This window comes from Xiphophorus maculatus, chromosome 19, assembly GCF_002775205.1.
Source record: "Xiphophorus maculatus strain JP 163 A chromosome 19, X_maculatus-5.0-male, whole genome shotgun sequence".
Taxonomy (NCBI): domain Eukaryota; kingdom Metazoa; phylum Chordata; class Actinopteri; order Cyprinodontiformes; family Poeciliidae; genus Xiphophorus; species Xiphophorus maculatus.
The window spans coordinates 8577246-8589805 of NC_036461.1; the positions used below are offsets into that span (position 1 = coordinate 8577246).

The 12560-nt window shown below is 38.7% G+C and overlaps 1 protein-coding gene across 3 annotated transcripts in view; it reads left to right on the forward strand.

Moving 5' to 3' along the window:
* Positions 1-590: 590 nt before the first annotated feature.
* Positions 591-12560, forward strand: part of tmem63c (transmembrane protein 63C) — a 39946-nt gene continuing 27976 nt past the window's right edge. Inside the window, exon 1 of one of the 3 annotated variants that reach the window (XR_002754516.1) lies at positions 591-670. The gene's annotated coding sequence lies outside the window, so the exon portion shown is untranslated. Of the gene's footprint in view, positions 671-754; positions 855-12011; positions 12080-12560 lie in introns of those variants that run through there. The other 2 variants (XM_023353205.1, XM_023353206.1) reach the window with 2 other exon arrangements.

The following is a 12560-nucleotide window of genomic DNA, read 5'->3' on the forward strand; positions in this document are numbered from 1 at the left end:
TTAAGTTAAATGTAGGTCTGGACTTAGACTGGGAAAACTAAGATTTCAACTTTTCTTTGTAGGTCTGACTGGATTCAGTTTTAGGTCGATGTTCTGCTGGAGGGTGAACCTTTGTCACAGGTGGATAATCTAACAGAAAATATTCCAAAGTCAATAAAAAAAAAAAAGACCAAAAGCCTTTTATTTATTTTTGGTGAATCTCCAAACGCATTTGTATAAATAATTAATCATTATGATAACCAGCTTCTTTTCATTGTAAATTTCAATAACCAGCATATATGATGCCTTTAAATTAGCCATTACACAGCACAGCATTTTTGTTTGTTTGTTTGTTTGTTTTTTATGTGTTTAAGCGTTTTATGTTTCTGAGCATTTGGGTTGAATTATCCTTTGCTTACTTCCAGATTCATTTTTTGAACTGACACACACGTTGATACAACTATTGAAAATATACTCCTAATTTCTTAAAAGTAATCTGTATTAGATTTATGTTTATGTCATGGCAAAACAGAATTAAACGGGTAGTGATTATTTACAGACGCTCCCTTTGCGGTAGGGATAATTGTCAGACGGTTCCTGAGTGGGTGGGAGTTTCTCTTCTTTCTTGGAGAAAAAAAAGCAGCATCCTTATCAGCAGCACCAAACGCCAGCGATCAGGAAGCTCCGAGAGGTGAGCAATGTGAAATTTAAACTATCCGTTCAGCGACTTAAATGCGCACTGAAAGGGTTTAATGCGCTGTTTTTGGCGCAATCGTATTTATTAACTCGCACAACAGGGAGAGGTGGGTGCGCTGGCAGATTGGTGTGCTGCAGCAAGCAGGAGGAACAGTGAGTCGCCGGAAAATGTTTGCTTGGTAAAGAAAACCTCGTTGTTTCCTAAATATAAAGAAGGCGTGACAATGAGGTGAACATGGAAAAGTTTATTGCGCGGGTTGATGTTGCCTCTGCTGTGGATGATGATGCTCCTGGCAACGTGTCAGATAGTGTTACACCCAAAGCAGGTGCATCGTTTCTTCTTCCCACTCGAACACCTATTGTTCCTCCTGTAGAGTCAGCTGGGTGGTAAACTCAGCGTTCAATGTTGTTCACGTTTATGATTTTAGGAAATTATACTTTGATTTGTGAGGCAGTTCATTCATTCATTCCCTGCATTCATTCATTCATTCTGCATTCCCCCTGCTGCTTGTCAGTCTGGACTCTGCTGGAATCACAGACAAAGCCTTTCTTGGTCAGCTGAGCAGGCATGTTGACCTGTTGATTTATTTTATTAAGCTGCACAGGCTGCGTTTTGCAAAATTGTTCATATCCTTTAAACTTGTTCTCATTTTGCCACTTTATAACTGCAAACTTAAATGTAATTTAGTGGGGGTTATGTGGTAGACCAACAGAAGGCAATGATTTATGGGTTTTACAACTTTTTGCAAATGGAAATCTGAAAACTGTGGTTGGCATTTGCATTCAGCCTCCCTGGGTGAAGACTCATTAGAGTCACCTTTTGCTGCAATTAAAACAAAGCTGGATTACATCTGCAGCTTTGCAGTTGTCAGACCGGATGGATAACATCTGTGAACATCACCTTTCAGTCCTTGCTGCAGATTGTCAGTCAGATTTGGGTCTGAATTCTAATTTTTCACCCACTATGTCATTGAAGCTCTATATGGTTTCATGTTAACTTCTTCAAGTCTCAAGTCTTTGCTGCCTTAAATCTTCTCAGATCACTCCGTGTTTAGGTACAGCCCCATCCCCATCACCTTTAAAACTGCCTAATCTGAGTATTGTATCATCTGACCAGAGAAGCTTGTTTCAGATGTTTGCTGCTTTTTCCCTACATGAGTAGAGTCAATCTGCAACTGAGGCTTTTTACTTCAACAGTCTCTTTAGACCTGATTTGTCTTTGTAGTTCCTCCAAAGTTACGATGGACCTTTTGGATTATTCTCTGATTATTGCTCTTTATTCAAAGCTTGTATGCTTAAGTGGACACCCATGTTTGTACTTGATTTGATCCTCTGGGATGGGAGCTGAATACAAATACATACCTCATTTTTTTCTTCCAATAAGCCATTATGTATTACTTCATGTTGGTCTATCTCATGAATTTTCAATGAAACACATTGCTAATTGTCTGCCGTTTCTAAAAGAAATAAATGCTGATGCCATTTTTACTCAATGGAGAAGGGAGATGACCTTACGAAATGCCAGATTCACATTCACTTTTGACATTTTAACAGGTCAGAAAAATATGTCACACCATAATTGGGAGCTTTGAAAACCAATCTTTTAATGTTGCCAGATGTGTATTAGAAAGCTCACCACATCTGATAATGTCGGGTAAATGACCATGATGATGGTAATTAGTGTTGTTCATTAGAGGAGAGGAAGTGGATCTTGTTTCCAGGCACCAATTTGTGCATCATTCTAAAATAAAAATATTTCTTCATGTTATTCAGAACCTTAGATTTATGAAAATAGACTGTTTCCTTGGAGCTTGACAAACCTCGCTGCCTCTGAAAAACCATTAATCCAGTATCACTGGAGATGCTCTCAATGAAGGGGGAGAAGCTAAACATTTCCAAACTAACAAGGTTTAACAAGGTAAAGGTTTGATTATTCCTGGCTGTGCATTCTTTAATGCACTGAGTTGGAATGAAGGCCAGACATGCAAGTTCAGACCATAGTAAACATATTCACACCACTTGAACTTCTCATTTTGTTGTGTTGCAATCTTTACATAAAGTGGTGGATTATTCTGAAGTGTGTTGTTGTGCAACACCTCCCCCCCTTCTCTCTACTCTCACTCTTTTACTTCCTCTTCTGAGAGGGTAGATGTGCTACCAGCGCTCCGTCTAACGGGTGAATTGAGTTTCCTAAATCTGCTGGGATTTACCCTGTCCAGAACTGAAGTAAACTCTGTTTAAGCTGGCATCGAGAAAAGATTTGCCTGGTTTCTGATGGCCTACATCCAGGTGTCCCAACCTTCTTACCCCTGTGAATTAGCCAGACTGAGCAGCCTGCAGCCAACTAGTTTCACAGAGCACACCTGTTAACGGTCGCTCCTTCTCTATATTACAACGTGCACTTGCACTTGGTACTGAACCAACCTGGTTCAGTACCAAGTCCCAAGGATGTTGTTTTACATATGAGCTACCAGCAACCTATAAAACATTTTCCATCTCTTCCTCTCCAGAATCAAATATCATAGCTATTTTACAACCATCAAAGAACTTTATGGTGACTCATTAATTGAATGTCCACAACATCTTTTAGATTTTCTTTATGCTAAATATTTTATTAGTAAGGCAATTTTGCAAGGGTCAGTACAGCTTAATTCAGTAGCAGAAATAATCAATTAAGTAAAATCAGTCATCTAGTCTGTCTTTCCCTAATGCTGATACTGAGAACTAAAAAAGGGAACCTTTGAGAGAGACGAACAGAGTTTGGCGTTTCGAACCCCAGACCTGGCCTGATGATGAAGAAGGTGTTGCAGCAGGAGGAGAAGTTGATCGACGAAGGCAGGGATCTCTGTAGGTCTGATGAGCTTTCTTCTCCACACAGATGGTGAGGTCACATAGGACTTGGGTGCTGGCATGGAAGGAAGGCACCAGTTCTTCTTCTTTGCCTTTGTTCTTTGTCTTTGCCTTTGTCTTGGTCTTCATCTTTGCCTTTATCTTCATCTTTGTCTTTGGGGTCTGAACCCAGCTGATGAGAGAAGTGCGATTTGAAGCCACATGTTGCGGGGCTGACGGGTTGGTCCCCATGCGCAGGACAGTCTTTGGCTCTGTGGCCCCGGCTCTTCTTCAGCTGTAGAGTTCTTTGTCCATCTCGATCTTGGCTCAAAGCTGCCTGGAGGATCCAACCAAAGATTCCTCTTTTGCACACACCTTTTATAGGGTTTATCCACCTTTTTGGTGTGTTTGAATTGACTAGCACTGTTGCTGTGCTTGTTTAATTGGCTGTCTGCTCAGACAGATGATCTAATATCCATCACTGTCTTACAGACATTATGTCTTGATGTTTGTGCTAATGTCTCAGGATTGCTCAGTGGTCCTCCTATGACCATGGCCTGCACAACCTTTTCTTTGAAACATTTACGTTGTTCAACAATCTGTCTCCAAATAAGGCATTGATCATCTCTGCTCTCCTGTTAGTTCCTCTTTCTCCCTTAACCTTTCACCTACCATCTACCTTCAACATATCAGTGATGTTTAATTGCAGTTACACCTTTTTACACCATTTCAAGTTCAATGTCAAAATCACATAACTTCTTTAGCTTCTTTGATTTAGCATTCATTTATAATTTTATAACCATAACTTATTAATTACTCTTATTATAATGTTAATGTGAGTTATTACAGATGTTTTCTGAAAAGAAACCAAGAATAATCCATGATTCTAATTATTTGATACCAAAGTTACAGTTACATGTTTTTCTTGTAAGTGTACCCACAAGTGTAGGTGTAAGTATTATTATAAGTAAACCAATATTAATATAAGTATTTTACTTTCAATCGTATCCAATTACTCAAAATGTTTAGATTTCATTCTTTAAAACTTTCATGCTTTGAAATAAGGAATAGTCTCCACTATTATACATCTGTAGGCTGGAAACTTACTTCCTCTTTTTTCAGGAAACCTGCTCTTCTTGTTTCATGACTCGCTCTGTCTGACTATAATTTCTTATGATTAGATAGAAAAAAGAAGTAGAATTAAAGCAAAGTTTGCAGGAGACAAAAACAACACACACACAACCAGATTTATTTTATTGATGTTTAAGTCTACTGTTGGGCCTAGATTTCACTTGTGTGATTAATTTTAAAGATAACTTTATTCATTATTACTGTTAAACTTAAATCTCCATGGGGAAGTGGGATGATCTCGGGTTTTCTTGACACCCCCTCCTCGAGGTCAGACCTTTCACATGCTGGGAGTCCATCACCCTCCTGCAGGTCTGCGTCCTCATCCCCTGGAATGAGAAAAGGTTCGTCTGGGTTGTGAAGATGCAGATTCTTCACCCTCAGTTGTCACAAAGGGCTCGGTGTAATCATCAAAACTCCACTTCTCTTGACAAGTGAAAGAAATCCTAAAAGTTTGGGATCCTCACAGAACAGCTGAAAAATTACCGCTCATAGTGGCACAATACTTCTCAATGTTTTTCCATCCATTATGCCAGACAGAGATTTAACCCTTCCAGTCTGAACATTTTGGAAACAGCCAAATCTGCAGTACTGTAATTCATCCACACTTTGCGCTATCTGAAAGATTCCAACCGTTTCTGAAAGGGGAGACATTTCGCTTTCCAGCCAATATTGGGTTATTATGGTAATTTCACTCCCATCATAGCAAGGAGTGAAATTAATCTGAGATCTTTTAATAGACACTAAATTGTGAAGATAGCCACAAGATATTGAAGGTTCCAGTTGTTATGGATAATTGGGCAATATATATTTTCTCACAGGACATTTAAAGAACTTTGTACAATTATAATAAGCAAAAATATCCAGGCAGAGATTTGAAACGTAGGACTCAAAGGGTTAGAGAAGAGAAGCAAAAGCAAATGAGGTGGATTAGCAGTTTCTGCCAACCACTGATGGTGTCATCCAGGACTTGTTGCTGTGGAATATTATCTCTGCTGTCCAGAAATTAAGCTCTTGACCTGTCATGACAGGATCTCAGTCAGAGGCCTTTTCAGATTTATTATAAGACTGACTGCTACTGGAGATCCTTTGTGCCACAGCATTAACATCCACAAGGACTCTCTTCCCTTTGAGATAAATAAATATAGTATTTTTGAATTTAATTAAAAAGGGACTGGTGTACATTTGTAGTTTTTGTCACACAACAATTTTACATCTACTTTAAACTGGATCTCTACTTTGAAGACATCTATCAATAAAGTCTCAAAAAAAACAAACCCATGTTTGTGACTACAATAATACAAAATTTTATCTAAGTTCAATGTGTGTAAATATCTTTACAAAGAACTGACACAAGCACATGCACTATAGTAACCAATTGGTATTCTTGTAGTCATTCATGTGCTTGAATTCGTTTTTCCTCTGAGATTTTAATAATGCGATAATTTTGCAGCGTACTTTTGCTTTCAAAATTTGATCCCATACAGGAGATGGAAAAGTGCACTCTGAGGCCCCTAAGGGGGGACAAATGAATGCCGGTCATCTTCAAGTATCACACAGACATTAATAATTCAGGAGGTTTTAAGCGGAGATTCATAAAAGAATCTGGCAAACACAGAAAGACACACTGCCTTCAGAGTCATGATGAAATATATTTGGTTAAAGTTAAAGCTGATATCAGTATTTTTTTAATAACTTTTACTTCTGAGTTCTGTTCTGGTTTCTAGGTCGCACCAGTTAAATTAATTTAGGGTTAGGGTTGTAAAAATTGTAAAAAAAAATTGTAAAAGAATTTAATTAGTCAAGACAGAAAAAGGCAAGGAAACAACATCTGAGAACACAGCCAAAAGTTTAAGTAATTGCAGAACAAAATGTCTTTTAATACATTATGCTAACATATTGTGTCAAGCCACTCAAACTTTAAGTCCTTCTGTAGTTTATCCACAACAGCATGTGGCAAATGGAAGGGAAGTTACAACACTGACATAAAATCACACTCATTCATTTAGCTCACATACAGAGAAAACAACAGTCACAGCTGACTGTATTTATCTGGTAGAGAGTGAATTTCATCTGCTCTGTGAACATTAGTAGAAAATTTGTTCTGTTTGGGAATACATAAATTCTAAAGGCATTCTTTTACATGATAAACTTCCTGCTCTATAGCTGCAGGCTTATTAGTGGTCTGGCTGTTGACTCCCTAATAATCAAGTTTCATTATTCTGGGGCAAAAATGTTTCCAACACCAAAACAGTTTTTATTCCCTATTCTTATTAATTTCAGCATAGTTCCTCATCTTTCCTGGGCAAACAATTTTGCAGTAGAATTGTTTAATCTATCCATTTTTCCACTTTATCATTAACCAGCTCTACATCTACTGGATGTATTTCTTTTGAAAAGCCATAGAGATTGACATGCTTCAATACTGTCCTGTTAGAAATGCAATGCTAGTATCCATGTGTGGTATCATATTCCTGTTTTACTGGTCCAGATGAAACAGGCCCTTTACACAAAATGAAATTATTCTTTATTTTAATTTATTTATGTTTCATATTTTCAGTAATTTTAGTTTTTCCAGTGTTTTAGTCCATATTTGCTCTTTACGCCTTTGTAAGAATAATTTAATATTTTTGCTCAGTTCTGTTGGCTTGATGCGTCATGTTGAACAGGAAAGGGGCTCAGGCAAAGTGATCAAACCTTACAAATAGTGAAGCTGATGTAGAAAGATCCCTTTTTATAAGTCAGATGCATGCCATGCATATTGAGAGGGACTTCTTTGGTGAGAGAGGAATAAGGAGACCAGTGTGTTTGCAATAATTAAAACTGGAGCCAATGAGAGATGTAGAGGAATAGAAAGGTTTCACACTTTAGCAGAGACTCCATTCATGCCGCCAAACGGTAATCTTATAGACTTCCCTACGTGTTCCCTGTGGAGGTGATGATTGCAGTGCTGGCTATTATTGGGAGTGAGATGTGTAGTGCTGCACGTATTCAGGTCCTCTCTGTGTGAATATAAGGACAATTTGTCCCCAACATAATTAATGAGTGTGCCAGGATGATTGCATCATTTGTGAGTTGTATTCATGTGAGTCATCTCCCCAGCCGCATGTCTCAGGCTGTTGGGTATAAATGAAACAGTCAGATAGCACTTTGGTAAAACCCCCTTTTGACAGAAAATCGAACACAAACAGAGGCTTGATGATGCCATGGATAGCTGTGAAACCTCCATTTGTATTCCATCTGTCATTTAAGCGCAGCCGCTCTGCTCTTCAGGCTCTGCTTTGTTCTTTTTACGTCTCGTGGCGGAGTGTGGGCTCCCTGCTATTTAGGATTCAAGCTGTGAGTTTTCCTGTTCCACAGGGGTCCGTCGGATTGATGCCAATGCACGCAGCATCATCACTGATGTGTACGGACTAAAAGAGCTCTCAGTAATCTATCATCTATACATAGCATCAAATATTCATGGGTTTGTGCAGACATTATCATCTATTCTCATTTGTCACTTTTCACTCGCTCCTTTTTTTTTTACAAACTGTTTTCTTTCTTCTTAAATATGCAACCACCTGGCAGAAAGTGAGATTGAACTTTTCAGGATTAGTGTAAGAAATGAGTGTGTCTACAGCACTTTGAATTAAATGCACTCTAAAAGTCGTTTGTAAGTTAAATCAGAAAGACAAGACACAGCTGAGCAGGAAGACATGATGAGGCACTTTTTATGCAATGCATATTTTCAGCCTTGCAAAAGTATTCATACCCCGCATAGTGTCACATTTCAAACTCAGAAAAGATTCACTGTGATTTATATGATAAACAAAGACAGAGAAATAAATGATTCACTGTTTTAAATCTGAACAGTGTGATTTGTTCACATTTAGCCTAAAGTTGCTTTTAGGAAGCATTTGGCTGCACAAGAATTGAATTTAGGGATATTAGAGTTAAGGGGACTGATTCAGATTTTTATCTATAAAAAATTGACTTAATCTATTCAACTTTGATTTTATGTAACACTCCAACCCAAACAAAACAATCAATTATGCTGAAGGGTCTTGTTGTGATCTGACAAAAGGCTAAATACTATTGAAAGTCTCTAACTCAGGTAGTTAGATGGCTACTAAGAGCATTTGTGGCCCCAAGTAAACAGTCTTTTGTTAGTTTGTTTGCTCTTTCAAGTGATGTGTTCATTTGCAAATTGAAAAGCTATGCATGGAATAATCCAGAATATCTAGACATGCAGAATGTGATTGTTGAACTGGTCAATTTCGCATTCATCCTGCTGCATGTAGCTCCACAGAGCCCAGATGGGACCTAATGAGGAGCGGTTCAGTCTATGTAGCAGCAGCTGGACAGCCCTCAAGGGGGAGGCTTATGTGAATCCAGACAGGAAGCAGGTGTTAAGTTGGATGAACACCGCCCCCTTTTGAAGCCATCGTTCCAGCCATGATATGGATCGTTCAGCTCCCTGAAACATCCTGCATAAAGGGGATGCCAGACTGAGCAGTGTAGCAAACACAACTCACTGGTCTGTGTTTGGGAGAGTGAGCCGTGAGAGAGGCAAAGCCCCTTCCCTTCTCCTCTGCTGAGCAGGTGGTGAGCAGATTGTGTTAACGTCGCCGCCCATTTTCCCCCTTCAGACTGAATCTGATGAGGCTTGGCCATCCACTCATCCAGGACCCCCAGCTCTAGTGTAACATCATCAAAACACACACCAGCTACTTCTGTGAAGTTCAGAAAAACATCCACTCACACCATAAATCTGCTTAGAGAGTATGCTATAGGTCGGCAACTAAGGTTTATGCTTAATCAATTAATCAAATAAAAAAATTGCCAACCATTTGAGCCTTTTATAGAAATGCGTTATTTCAATAATTGATTTATCACGATTAATCCAATGAATAGTTTCTACCCTAATGTTATATTGATAGCTAACACTTATCAGATGCTTGATATTCTTTTGCAGATATCAAAAGATATCTGCAAAAGTGTAATTTGTAAATTCTGATGGAAATGTCCCTATTACTTTGCTAGTCATTAGACCAAATAACAATTTCCTGTGTCCTAAATTTGGACACAGCTATGGACACATTTATGTATTGAAAACCCTGATTTAAATGGTTAAATAGCCATTTTTCATTGTATTTGCATAATCTGACAGAAAAAAAAACTACTAAAAATACAACCATTAAGTTGAGTAGATTTACAGAGTCGGGTAAGAAAGATATCATGTTAAGAACTAATTATTTTAGCAAAATTACTGTGGCACAGTCCTTGGCACCCCTAACATCCAATTTAAATTTTTGTATCTGCTTGCTTTAATCCCATGAGACAAGGGCTGAGATTTCCGGCAACACACTTTCCATACCGCTCTGCAGTGGTCTGTGGAAAAGAGCCTCATGCTCAAAGTTAAGTATAGTGGAAGGTATGTGATGCTTTCTAAGTTACTTGGAGATGACATTTGGACCACAAGGAGGAGGCATTGGAGCTTGATTTTTTTTTCATAGATTATTTGTCTCATGTTATAGTGTCAGGACATAGAGAGAGTTTTAACAAATATGTAAAAACAACCAATATGAAGTTCTCCTGTTTTCCCTGACATCCTAATGTGGAGTAAAAAAGTACTGTGTTAACATATTCTATGCATGGCTCATTTAAAAATAACAGTAAGTCAGAGGCAGAGCACTTTTTGGAAAAAAATAACACACACATTACAGGAATTGAGGCAAAAATCAAGTGAAACTTTAACCATATAGCAGAGTCATGCTGAGTGAGCCGTTTTCTACTTCCAAAAGCAAAAAGCACCATAAGAGAAAACAGCCTTTTTAACAAGGCTGCAGTCAGTGCAGTTAAGAGGGAAAGTGCATCCCTGCAACCGTGTTTCTCATTTTCACTGAGACGGTGAAGCATCCATGAGGTTGGCCTTTTTCTCTCACAGAGACGACCAGTTGATTAGTTGCCGAGGTTCATATGTCAACAGAGGCAAACGTTTTATTTATGGCCCATTCCTCTGAGACTGCGGAGCCGTCGCTCTCTCATTCCCCTCAAGCAGGCAATGTTTCTTTATCCAATTGAAAATTTGACAAAGGCATGAAAGCTTTATAGGTGCTGTCAGCCATTGCTGTGTGATAGTTATCAGACTGTCATACAGCTGGGAGCTTCAACTCAAACCGATTTTAAAATGGTAAATGTGAAATTGGATTACCAATCAGTTTCCAATTATAGCATGGCAAAAACAACTATTATGAGATTTAGATGGACAGTTTCAGGTAGCTAGTATATGTCTTAAGTTTCAGTCTTTAACTCAAGGCATTCCCTTAACCTTTGCAAAGTTCTTAAACTAGTATCTCTTGAGGACTGGACATTGGTACCCCTGACCTAAGTGTTTTATTTGGGTTGGCTGAAGCAGTGACACATTCAAAAGTTTACAAGACACCGACTTCCAATGACTGGAGTTTGACATCCCTATTCTATCTAATCTGACTAGATGGAGTATTTTGGAAGAAAATAATATTAATGCAAACGCAGAACCATAAACAAAATGAATTGTTCTCTTTAAGTAAAATTGTCCTTCAAAAAATACTAATAATCAGAATGGAAGTTATCAAGCTCGTTTTATTTGATCATGAGATAAACTGCTTATTGTGACAGGTTTAGTCCCTTTTTCGCACAAGCTGCAGATTTACGGCTAAATAACTGTTCAGTTTGTCACTATGAGCTTGCTTCATTGCTAAAATTAAATTGTCCATTTGTATTTCTAATTATTTCTTCCTTGAACTCAAATATGCAGCTGGTAAAATAATAAAAAGTAAGCTTATTTAAAACAGTCTATGGTGAATGTAACTAAAGTGTTGTTGGGGAGGCTGATATATCTGGTTTCAATTAGAGTTTATTGCAACTTATTGATCCTCTGGCTGGCAGTCTATTTATTTTGCCTGAAACCGCCTGTGGCAAGATATCTTCACTCTAACTCAAAGACAGAAGCCTGACTTCTCCATAAATTCTCATCCTTCATTTAATGGAGACTGGATAAAGAGGACATGTCCCCATTAAGTGACTAAATAAACACGTTTAGATCTTCACAGTGTGAGTAGTGCCAACCCACGCACACACACACACGTACACAGACGAGCCTCAGCTGTTTTCTTCTGCTGCAGTAAACAGATTAGCTGACATGAGTTTGCTTTTCTTACTGCTTGCCTCTTTTTTTCTAAATCAAACTCAGGTGCCTTTTCTAACCAGCTGTCAGCTCCCCTACTGACTTCAGCATCTGTGATTATTAATTGTCTGAACTGGGTGTGGATGAGGGATTTCACTCCTCCTGCAAGAACTGGCCACAATCCTGCTTCACCAGCCAAATATCAGTTTGTAAATCTGCTGCGCTGGCCCTATTCAGAGGAGGAGGGCGACGAGCAGAGAGGAAGGATTAGAAAGACAACTACATTTGCAGAGTTGGGTAAGCTGGAAGAGAAATGGATCAGCATGAGCTTGTTGGAGTGTTCATACTGTACATGAGGGGATGAGATTGGGAGCAGTATCTTTGCATGGAAGTGCTGAGTCATGCTGTGGCATTTACACAGATGCTGTGTGAAGCGTGTATTGAGCTGGCTTGTATCGCACAGCAGCCTGTCTATCTCTAAAGGAGGGGGATGAAGGAGTCCTCTGTTCTCATCACAGACAGCAGAAAGCAAAGCAAGTATCAGCAGGAGCAGAAAACGTTCTGGATGACTCTGTTAAGGCTCAGCATGTTTCCAGGTTACAGCTACATAATTATGTTTATCCTCCTCAATAAGGCACGATTTCTGTTTGATTTAGCTGCTGTCACTTCACGTTACTGTTCACACAGCTGCTCTGGGTTTTGTTTGCGCCCTTCTGGTTAACAGGAACATTGATAATATGAGAATAATTCTGTCTGAAGCTGATATTTATAAAGATAA